We start from the raw sequence: 13,000 nt of genomic DNA, 5'->3' as shown, positions 1-13,000 counted from the left end.
ATTATAACCTTGATTTATATGTGTACTCTTTTATTGTTACCGGGGAACCTTTTATTATACTCCACCATATTACCAGCAGATGTACCAGCAACCTCGTCGCTCCTTGGTTTAAATCTCTCCGACAAATCACTAAATTTATCTATTGAAGTCTCATCATGTACTCAACCGCACCTTGTAACGAGAATTGCCGTACCAAATACTGAGAATCAACAATCAGTATATTGAAATCTCACAGCATGTCTATATCAACAGTTATATGCAAACATATAACATTTATCTCTTAGAATTATGATCTTCCATTCTGAAAGTCTGAAAAAGCTTAAATACAGCAACACAAACTGTACACGACATTAACTATCGAAAATTTGATGATAAAGAATGGAGTTTTGGAAACACTCAATAGAAAATTTAGTACCGAAAAGCGGATTGTGCGAAACTATGAAGGAAGCCGTGGACAAATCACAAAGAATAAGTTTGACTTCAAAGAATCCAAATGATTCTATTTTTGATGAAATCTTTAGCGAATACCTTGCTTCTGAATCTAAACCCTTACGGATAAATCTTCTTCATCATCCATCGATATTAGAAATTCCAAGATATCATCGTATCTTTCATTATAAATATCCTCCATATTTCTGAAGATATTTTCATAACTATTTTTATCTGAAATCAATAATCCCTTCGTGCTATCAGTGTTACATCATATAGAAACTGTTAGTTTCTATATTCTGTAAACTTTCGAGCTTAAAATATGAATGTTTTTGAAGTAGTGTTGGGAACTGATGCATGAGTTAGTATAATATAATGACACTTGATCAACGTGATTATATTACAGTAAGTCATGCTGAGTTTCTAATGGAACGTGATGATTCACAGATCATATCATCATCACGTGCCATGTTACATAACTCTTTCATTCAAATTAACTTCTGAACATATCAAGAAAATATATTCTTGATAGTTCTATTCTCAGTGATTCTGATAATTTGACAAGTCAAATCGTGCTATTATGTTCTTTCTTGCTTAGAACATTAAGTTAATTTGGAACTCCATATCTATGAATTCTGGACCATTACCAGAGATGTCCAATCGTAAAAAGAAGAAACGAAAGGACAAAGCTCCAAAAGAAATAGAAAATTGGAGTATAAATCACAGCAAAATAGGAGAGAGCATTAACTGTGGATGTCAATGATTACAGAAGGACAGAAGCAGAGACATCGAAATATAAAGGAAGCTATAAAACCCAAATAATAACACGGAGGTTACAAACCATGGATATTAATACGAATAGCAATATAAAGATACGGTATAATTAAGAATAATATCACCCCAAGGTAATAGTAGAAGTAAACAGATTCTTCTGATGGAAGATTGAAAAGAAGGATGACAGAAATGATAATTAAAAAAATATCAAGGATTAGAACTGGAATAAGCATTTTCACAATCTTTTGGATGTATGAACTAAGAAAGAAAGTATAGGAATGGTGAGAATAATGGAACGGAAGAGTTTAATTTATAATGAAAATATCAGATAGAGTAATCGAGGCAGATTATCGTATTTAATTATAGAGATCTTAATTTCCTTATTCACCGAAGAATCAATTCTTTTAGATTTCGAAGATTTTCTTTAAATCCTTTGAATTCCAGAATTCAACAGTGACCACGTCAAAAGCTAAGACGAATCTTTGAATCCTAATTTCACTCTTTGGTGATAACTTCATTCGTACTCTTCGAATACTCGAATTATTTTATCCTTATTACTCAATGATGATAAAACTCAATTTATCAACTCATATTCGTCATGAAAACATTTTTATTGTTAGCCATGATGACCTCACTCAAATTTCGGGACGAAATTTCTTTAACGGGTAGGTACTGTGATGACCCGAGAATTTCTGACCAAATTTAAACTTAATTTTTATATGGTTTCGACACGATAAGCAAAGTCTGTTAAACCGAGTCTTTAAATTTTTGAACTATTTACATGAAATCATTTACCCTTTGACTATTCTCGATGACTCACGAACAATTGTAGTTAACTTAATGTGCCTATATAATTATATATAAATATTAATTAAAAACGTTAACAAAGTAATAGAGGAATAATATTTTACATAAGTTTAAATAATGTAATATACAATAAGTGGTAACAATAATGATTAGAATTAAATATATAAACTAATAATTAAATTGTTATTAAAATAAATAAACATATATATATATATATATATATATATATATATATATATATATATATATATATATATATATATATATAAATATGATTTCTCTATAAAATTGATGATGATATGTAAAATGTAATATATAAATATATATAAACATTAAATATTAAATATATATATAATTTATAATTATTAAATGTTACATAATAAATAAATTGTAATATTCATATATAAATTTTACAAGTTAAGATATAGTTATTGTATTAATACAAAAATTGTTGTTATTCCTTTCCTTGTTATTAATGTTCATATCAATATTAGGATTACTAGCATTATTATTATTATTATTGATATAATTAAATACCATTATAAGATTGATTAAAATTATAAATTAAATGTAATTAAATATATATATATATATATATATATATATATATATATATATATATATATATATATATATATATATATATATATATATATATATATATATATATATATATATATATATTATGATATGATTTATGTTATTATTATTATTTGTATTAATATTATTAATATTATTATGTTAAATATTAAGATAATATATATAATCAATGATACATGTACTGAATCTATCCCCTTTCAGTTTAATTTTTTTTCTCCTTCTCTCTGTGTGCTCGTGACTAGTCGATGGGATCACCCCTACAAATCCAAATCGGTATCCTTTGATTTCTACTTCAATCATTCAATTTTATCATTCTCAATATCATCCATATCTGCAAGCACCCATCATTTATCTGATATAGGGTAAATTTTTTTTATTTTTCGATAACCGTACAACCTTTTTGCTCATAATTCCAATTTGAATCCTACTTCAAAAACCTTAAATGCAGAAGAGTTCTAAATCATGTCATGAATCTTTCTTCAAAATCTTAAGTTTCAATTCTTAGTATCGAATGCAAATTTGTGAGTCAAAGGTAATTTTCTAAAAAGTCAAAGCTTGTGTTCATCAAGAAATTAGTATCTATGTTAAAGTTTCTGTTGAAATTATCGACTTCTATAGTTTATAGGAGTAATTTGAAACTTATTTCGTGTTTCAACTTTTGTCCAAAACGATCTTTATATCGAAATCAAATTTTTTTTTTGTTCAAAGTCGACGAAGCAGCAGCAGCCTGCTTTCTTTTTTTTTTTTTATTTTTTTTTACTTATTTAAGAAACCAGGTTATATACTCTGATGGTTTACAAGTTTTAATTGATTCATAATTTCGTTATTTTGTGCTTGGATGTTCTCTGGTCGAAATTATTGATGAAGAAGATGATATAATTGAAATCGGAATATAAAATTTTGGAAGGGTATTAATTTAGAAAAACGGACATGGAGGAATGGTTAGGGGATGTGCTAGTTAATCAGGTGGTCTCGGGTTCAAACCCGGCTTGTGGCGTAGATTCTTTTTATTGCATTTTTTGAGGTAGTTTTCTATACTAAAATTATCATTTTTTTATTAAGTAATACTAATTAGTATTATTGTTATTGTTATTGTTATTATTATTATCATTGTTATTGTTATGATTATTATTACTAGTGTTACAATTATTATTATTATTAATATCATAGCTATAAATATTATAAATATTATTATTATTACTATTAGTATTAGTATTAGTATATTCATTCGTAGTAATGTGATTAATCAAATTTTTATCATTATTATTAGCGTTATCATTGGTACTAGTATCATCATTTAAAAACTATTAGTATTATTACTAACATTATCATTACTAGTATTATTATTATTATGATTACGATTAAAATTATTGTCATTAGTTATTCATCAATATTGTTAGAATTATTATCGTTATCTATATCAAAATCAATAAAAGTATTTTTATTAAAATTCTAGAATTATTAGTATTATTAATGTAGGAATTTCTACTATCACTATAATTAAGATTAATATTATTATCATGAAAATAATCCAAATTATTTTTCATTAATAGTTTCACTTGTATCATTTTATAATTATTAGTATTATTATTATCATTAACATAGGTATTATTATTAGTATTATCATTGTAATTATTAATATTACAAAGTATCCTTAATCGACTTATCAGTTAAACATTAATATTAGTAATACTGTATAATTACTAAAATTTCTATTAAAAATTACCATTGTTATTAAAAGTATTATTTTTACTAAAACTATCAATATTAACGTTATCAGTATTATCTGTATCATTATTATTAAGATAATTACGAATAAAAAAATAAAAATAAAAATAAAAGTATTAATGACATTATTAAAGTTATAAGCACAAAAATAAATATTATATATATAAATATATATTTAATACACATAACTTAACTATATTTATATATCTATATATAAATGAAAATATATATAATGAAACTTATTAATCTACTGTATAAATTAATTACATCATTAATAATAACATATAGAATTATTCGATTTCGAGAATATGTTTTAATATATACACAATTGATATAGGTTCGTGAATCCGAGGCCAAACCCTGCATCTGTTCAATGCCGTCATATGTATTTTTACTACAAAATACAGTATTGTGAGTTTCATTTGTCTTTTTACCCTTTATATTTTTGGGCTGAGAATACATGCGCAATTTTTATAAATGTTTTACGAAATAGACACAAGTAATTGAAACTACATTATATGGTTGAATGATCGAAGCCGAATATGCCCCTTTTTCTTGGTAACCTAAGAATTAGTAAACCGATCTACTAATTGACGCGAATCCTAAAGATAGATTTATTGGGCCTAACAAACCCCATCCAAAGTACCGGATGCTTTATTACTTCGAAATTTATATCATGTCCGAAGGAGGATCCCGGAATGATGGGGATATTCTATATGCATCTTGTTAATGTCGGTTACCAGGTGTTCAATCCATATGAATGATATTTTTGTCTCTATGCATGGGACGTATGTTTATGAGAAATGGAAATATGAAATCTTGTGGTCTATTAAAATTATGAAATGATTATTTATGTTAAATTAATGAACTCACTAACCTTTTGGTAGACACTTGAAAGCATGTTTATTCTCAGGTATGAAAGAAATCTTCCGCTGTGCATTTGCTCATTTTAGAGATATTACTTGGAGTCATTCATGACATATTTCAAAAAACGTTGCATTCGAGTCGTCGCGTTTATCAGGATTATTATTAAGTCAATTATAGTTAGATATATTATGAAATGGTATTCCTGCCGTCAACTTTTGATGTAATGAAAGATTGTCTTTCAAAAACGAATGCAATGTTTGTAAAATGTATCATATAGAGGTCAAGTACATCGCGATGTAATCAACTGTTGTGAATCGTTTATAATCGATATGGACTTCATCCGGATGGATTAGGACGGGTCTCTACATAAATGGGTGGTTCGATCCAAACGGTTTTCCCTAGAACAAACAGTTTTCCCCCTTTCTTTTTATTTCATTTTTCCAATCTATGTTCTGTATTTACAATGTGACAACTCGGAAATTTTTGACCAAATTTAAACTTTATCTTTAAATGATTTAATGTTTTCGACACGATAAGCAAAGTCTGTAATGTTGAGTCACGAAAGTTTTGGAACTATATTCATGTAATCAATTATTCTTTGACTGTTCTCGAAGATTCACGAACAATATATATAACTTAATGTGCATATATATATATATATATATATATATATATATATATATATATATATATATATATATATATATATATATATATATATATATATATATATATATATATATATATATATATATATATATATATATATATATATATGATTTTAAGTTATTTAGTAAATAACATTCGATTATTGATTCGATTGATATTTAGATAAGTTAACTAAAACGTTTAAGATGAACCAGTAAAACACTAATTTGCTACAGTATTTTCGAATTGTTACAGTACCCGAAAAGTTACAGTGTTTTCGAAAATCACTATTTGCTACAGTAAAAAAACTTGCTACAGTAACTTTGCTACAGTAAAACACTATTTCAAAATGAAAATGTATATATGTATATGTATATACTACGAGATGATGATTTATAAAAGTAAATGACCAAAACACTCGAAAGTTTAAGATACACTTTGAGTGATATAGTTTATTGATAATTTAAGACTATATTTTAACAAAGGTACGAGTCACGAAACGTAAAGAGCCAGTTTTCTCAGCGTACGAATGGACATTCGAAAAACCAGAACCGGGACATAAGTCGAGTGATGACGTACGACTTATCGAAACAAAAATTACAAGTCAACTATGCACGTGAATTTAATATAATATATAATTAATTATATAAATTATATATTATAAATATAATTAATAAATATGTCGACAAGCGTAGGACAAAAACATTTGTGAGCTGTCATACCTTCCCATGCGATCACATGGGAAATGGCTTGGGAAGCCATGCGATCGCATGTCACCCTTTTGCTGGCCACATATATAAATTTGCGATTTCTGTTTCTGATTCATTCATATATCTATCTCTCGACTCTCTCTAAATATATATATATATATAATTAATATTAAGATTATTATTATTAATCTTATTATTAATAGTATTAGTATTATTATTTTTACGATACAAAAATAATAATATACATAAAATATTACGACGGAGTGATGTCCAAATGATTTCAAAACGAGTTTTCGAGCAAGCTAGAGCTAAGGAAATTATGGGCTATTGCCATGGAGGTTATGGGTAATGTTCATGGGTAATATTCGCAAGTCAAACCTAATGTTTATCATCTCCGTTACGTCTACGTACTTTCCTGCAATATTGAATCACAATATTGATACGTGAGCATTCATATCTTATCTTTTTTATATTAATTGTGTATCCATGTCTAGTGCTCGAGTATATATATTTATGCATGCATGTATGCTAAATTTCGTCGTTAAACAGTTTATAATGAATCACGAATTAAATACATATATTACTGGTAAAAAGTATATGATATACATGTTTTTGGAAAGCTGGCGAAAAATCAATAACTTTTCATTTAGATATCGAATAATTTCGACGAACGGATTAAAAGATATGATCAACTGAATTATGATTGACGTTAATTGAAATTGCTTTTGAATCTACAATTAAGATTTAAACAACTTGTTTATGAGATTGATAAATTGGATTTTTGAATATTACCAACCGAGTAAATGAATCCTTATATAAGGTACGTCTCGTTTTGTTAAACAACTGTCAAAATTGACTTTTTGAAACGACTTTGGATAACTTTTGTATGTCGATCTCGAGCATTAGGATTGTGATACACTATGACCTGACCTAGCTTGATAGACATTTATTGACCAACATATGTTCTCTAGGTTGAGATCTACGGTTATTTGGTAATCCGAGTTTCGGTCACATTTTGGTGAACGACTTTATATGCTGCTAAGGTGAGTTTCATATGCTCCCTTTTTAATTGCTTTTGCAATCTATATATTTGGGATGAGAATCCATGCACTTTAGTTTAAACGCAATGGACACAAGTACATATTAAATTCTACACTGAGTTTGAACCGAAAATCCCTTAGCTTTGGTAACTAGTAACTGTCAGTTATAAGAATCGATGGGCGCGAATAGAGGTATATGGATCCATAGGGCTTGACATCCCCGTCTATTCTAGGTATAGAAACCCTAGCCTGAACTATAAAACAGACGTATGCTATTAGAGTTTAGTTCACGTTGGTTTGCGTGTATTGTACATGTTGGTTGCATGTATGTTAAAACATGGATACTTATTATAACGTTAAAGCTTAGTTACCAGGGTGCTCAATCTTGTAGAATATTTTGATAAACGTTTCTGAATGAAACAACTGAAATCTTGTGATCCACCTTTATGTACAGATTATGCAAAACATTAAAACTATGAACTCACCAACCTTTGTGTTGACACTTGTTAGCATGTTTATTCTCAGGTTCCCTAGAAGTCTTCCGCTGTTTTCTTATATGTTAGACAAGCTATGTGCATGGAGTCTTACATGGCATATTTTTCAAGGAAACGTTGCATTCACCAAATCATTACCATGTATCTTATTTTGACTGCATTGTCAACGGAAGTACTATTGTAAACTATTATATTACGGTGATTGTCTATATGTAGAAATCATCAGATGTAGAAAACCTTTGATTTAAATATTCATTTATGGTGTGCCTTTTCAAAAGAATGCAATATTTACAAAACGTATCATATAGAGGTCAAATACCTCGCAATGAAATCGATGAATGACGTGTTCGTCCATATGGATTTGGAGCGATCGTTACAGTTGATATCATAGCGTTGGTCCTAGCGAACCAGGTCTTGCATGAGTGTGACTAACTGATAGTTGTTAAGATGCATTAGTAAGTCTGGACTTCGACCGTGTCTACATGTTAAAAGTTTTGCTTATCATTTCTTGTCGAAAATTACATGCTTATCATTCTTAAGTCTAGACACATTTTCCTGCATTTATTACATAAATAGTGTATAAACAAAAATTCATATCTTAGCGTATCTGTTACTGTAAACTTTTCCCGACATCTTCCGAAAATTCCTCCGTGATTTTTGGAATTTTGGTATTATATATACATATGTAAATTATGTATTGAAGAGTACCAATCTAAATTCTATAATCTATTTCATATCAAAAATCATCTCTCTAATTATACAAGATGGATCCCGTATCTAGTTCAAATTCCTTAAACTCCGACAGCTATTCCGATATGGATATTCACCTGAACTCCGAAGACAGTGTAAGCGGAATGGATCAACTAATCAGCCATCACCTATTCTGGATGAATTAGGGATGGGTTCGTAGCCTGCTTAGTCATTGGAGACAAGAAGAAGGTGATCCCTTCCATCCACCACATTCCCCTCTTGGCGAAGAACCTGAAGCACTTACCGGCGAACCTGTTCGAGACACCATTTTCTCTCTCATTTCCAAAGTATCTCATCACGATAATATACTATCTCAAATTCTGAATCTTATTCATCCACTAGTCCGAGCCAACAATCATCCCGGTGTAATAGAAGAAGTCAACGAGCTTCGCGCTCGGGTAGTGGCTTTGGAGAATATGGTGCAAAGGTTACAAGCACCAGCAGCATCACCGGTATCATCAATACCACCGACAACAACACCAACAGTACCATTACCACCACCAACAACAAACGCACCGCAAACCTCAACTTCACAATCTGTCCCACGAGCATCAACGTCATACTCCCTATAGATACCAAGGAATATCAACAACAACAAACGATGAAGTATTGATTCATAACTTCATCGAAGAAATATTCTGCCAAGAATATGTAATTTCTAAAAGTTTTAGAGATTATATATTGTAAATTGGTAGTGGACGGATAGAAATAATAAAGTGAAACTCTGATAGGAATAGTGCGCGATTTACAAGCTAGACTTGTTATACAAGCAGCATCAATAGTACCGTCAGCATCACCAGCACGTCAGTACTATCAACATCGTCAGCACTAGCAGCACCTATAACATCACGATTTCCACCAGTTCCATAATCACCAACATCATCACAAATCAACAACGCATATATTGTATCAACGAGTTATGAAGTATTAACTCATTTCCTCTGAAGAAATTATATGTATATTTTATATATATATGTGAAATTTGAAATCAAAATAAATCTTTTCGTACTAAGCTATTACGTGTGAATCTTAACTAGTAGGTACTACCCGGTTAATTCATATTACTAATATGCTATGTTGTACATCCTTCGTTAACGACTTAACCATCGTTAACTACAATCTCTGTTTCAACTCAATGAATTATATTTCATAATAAACTTAGTGTAATAATCAACTACATGTTTGATTTTACACTTTTATCTTCGATGTACTCGAAACTTTCTAGAAAACATCATTTATCTTATGAAGTTCATAAGAATTCCACGAGCACTAATATCATTCGCCGAGGAAATATCAATAAAAATGAATAACGAAGTATTGATTCATAATTTCATTTACGTTGAAGAGATAATCCACGAAGATTACGAAATTTTTAAAGTTTTAGAGATTATTCATTTCTAGTTCCAGCTGAAAATCAAATAAGCTTAATATGATATTAACTCATTAAATCTATATTACATTTGAAGAAAATATACATACTAATATTTTCATAAAAATTGTAATAAAATTCTCTTGTACAAAATATTATTTGTGAAATTTTTAACGGGTAGGTAATACCCAAAAGATATATAAATTCACAAATAATATGTTACATTCTTCGATTCTGATTCAACAAATCATCAACTATACTCACTACTTTCACAACGATATACATTCTTTCCTAGAAATCAAAACAACCATTTGCATTCAAATTTGATTACATATTCTGATTTTGAAAAATCAGAATCCAAGTCAAGATTTAACAGAAAACATCACTCTTAGATTCTTACATCTTTCAAAGCTATACTTTGACTTCAAAACTGTGCTAGAACATCACTTCTACCCATAAACCCAGAAAAATATTTGTATCATCCAAAATTCTAGAACATCATATGTATCTTGATAATTACAACCTTCATGCAAACCCTTCAAACTTTTAAAAACACCTCGGATTGATAACAGACGATTCAGTTATGATAACTTTGAATGCTGATAAAGCAGCAAAAACTGTAAACGACCTTATCAGCCAAAAGTTTGATGATAAAGAATAGTGTGTTGGCAAAGCTCAGAAAAAGAGAAGGTTTGGAACTGGAAAACGGGTTGAGCAAACCATGAAGGAGGCTGTGGACAAATCACAGAGACTAAACCTGCCTTCAAAGAATACAAATGATTCAGTATCTGCTGAAGTCATTAACGAATACCTTGCTCCTGACTCAAAATCGTTACGAAGAAATCTTCTTCATCATCCTTCGATATTAGAAATTCTAAGATATCATTATATCTTTCATTATAAATATCTTCGATATTTCTGAAGATATCTTCATAACTATTATTATCCGAAATTATTTATCTCTTCGTGCTATCTGTGTTACATCATAAAAGAAACTATTTTAGTTTCTAAATTCTGAAAATCTTGAAAAATGGATGTTTTTGAAGTAGTGTTGGGAACTGAAGCATGAGTTAGTATAATATAATGACACTTGATCAACGTGATTATATTACAGTAAGTCATGCTGAGTTTCTAATGGAACGTGATAAAGGTTCACAGATCATACCCTCATCATGAACCATGTTACATAACTCTTTCATTCTATTTAACCTCTAAACTATCAAGAAAATATTTTCTTAATGATTCGGTCTTTTTTCGAGGTATTCTGGTAATTTGATAAGTCAGATTGTGCTATTACCATTTCTTTCTTAGAACATTAATTATGTTCATTCCGAAATTCATACCTACGAATTCTGGACCATTATTCGCTTGATTTAAAGTCGGGAAGATAAAACAAAACCATGAAGCTTCAAAATATCAATGGGAGTATATATAAATCACAGTAAATTGGAGAGAATATTAACTGTGGATGTCAATGATTATGGAAAGACAGAAGCAGAGACATCGAAATATAAGGGAATATATAAAACCCAACAACCACCCAGAAATTATAAACCGTATATATCGATGAATATAGCAATATAAAGACAAGGGAGGACTAAAAACACTATAAAACCAAGAGTATAGTAGAAGTGAATAGATTCTTCTGGCGGCAGATGGAAAAGAAGAATGACGGAGATGAAGGTTAGAAGTATATCAAGAATCAGAACTGGATGGAGCATATTGACGAATGCTTTAAAATAAGAATTGAGGGAGAAAGAATAAAAGGTATGAGCTGTGGAAAATAAGGAAACGAAGGGGGTAGATTTATAGTATAATGTCGGACAGGAAAATCGAGACAGATCATCGCATTAAATCGAAAAGAATCATAATTTCCTTAATTACCGAAGAATCAAATCTTATTACGAAGATTTTCTCCAAATCTCTTGAACTCCAGAAATTAACCCATCTACGTCAAAAGATATGACGAAACTTACTTTTTCTCATTTCACTCTTTTGTGATAACTTCACTCGTACACTTCACATAAACAAATTGTTTTATCCATATTACTCAATGATGATAAAACCCTAATTTTCAACTCGTATGAGTCATGAAAACATACTTATTGTCATCCATGACCATCCCAACCAAATTTCGGGAAAAAATTTCTTTAACGGGTAGGTACTGTGACAAACCGGAAATTTTTGACCAAATTTAAACTTTATCTTTAAATGATTTAATATTTTCGACATGACAAGCAAAGTCTGTAATGTTGAGTCATGAAAGTTTTGGAACTATATTCATGTAATCAATTATTCTTTGACTGTTCTCGAAGATTCATGAACAATATATATATAACTTAATGTATATATATATATATATATATATATATATATATATATATATATATATATATATATATATATATATATATATATATATATATATATATATATGATTTCAAGTTATTTAGTAAACGATAATAACATTCGCTTATTGATTCGATTGATATTTAGATAAGTTAACTAAAACGTTTAAGATGAACCAGTAAAACACTAATTTGCTACAGTATTTTCGAATTGCTACAGTACCCGAAAAGCTACAGTGTTTTCGAAAATCACTATTTGCTACAGTAAAAAAACTTTGCTACAGTAAAACACTATTTCAAAATGAAAATGTATATATGTATATGTATATACATGATGATTTATAGAAGTAAATGACCAAAACACTCGAAAGTTTAAGATACACTTTGAGTGATATAGTTTATTGATAATTTAAGACTATATTTTAACAAAGGTACG

This window comes from Rutidosis leptorrhynchoides, chromosome 3 (genome assembly GCF_046630445.1).
Source record: "Rutidosis leptorrhynchoides isolate AG116_Rl617_1_P2 chromosome 3, CSIRO_AGI_Rlap_v1, whole genome shotgun sequence".
NCBI lineage: Eukaryota > Viridiplantae > Streptophyta > Magnoliopsida > Asterales > Asteraceae > Rutidosis > Rutidosis leptorrhynchoides.
This window is presented reverse-complemented; position numbering follows the sequence as displayed.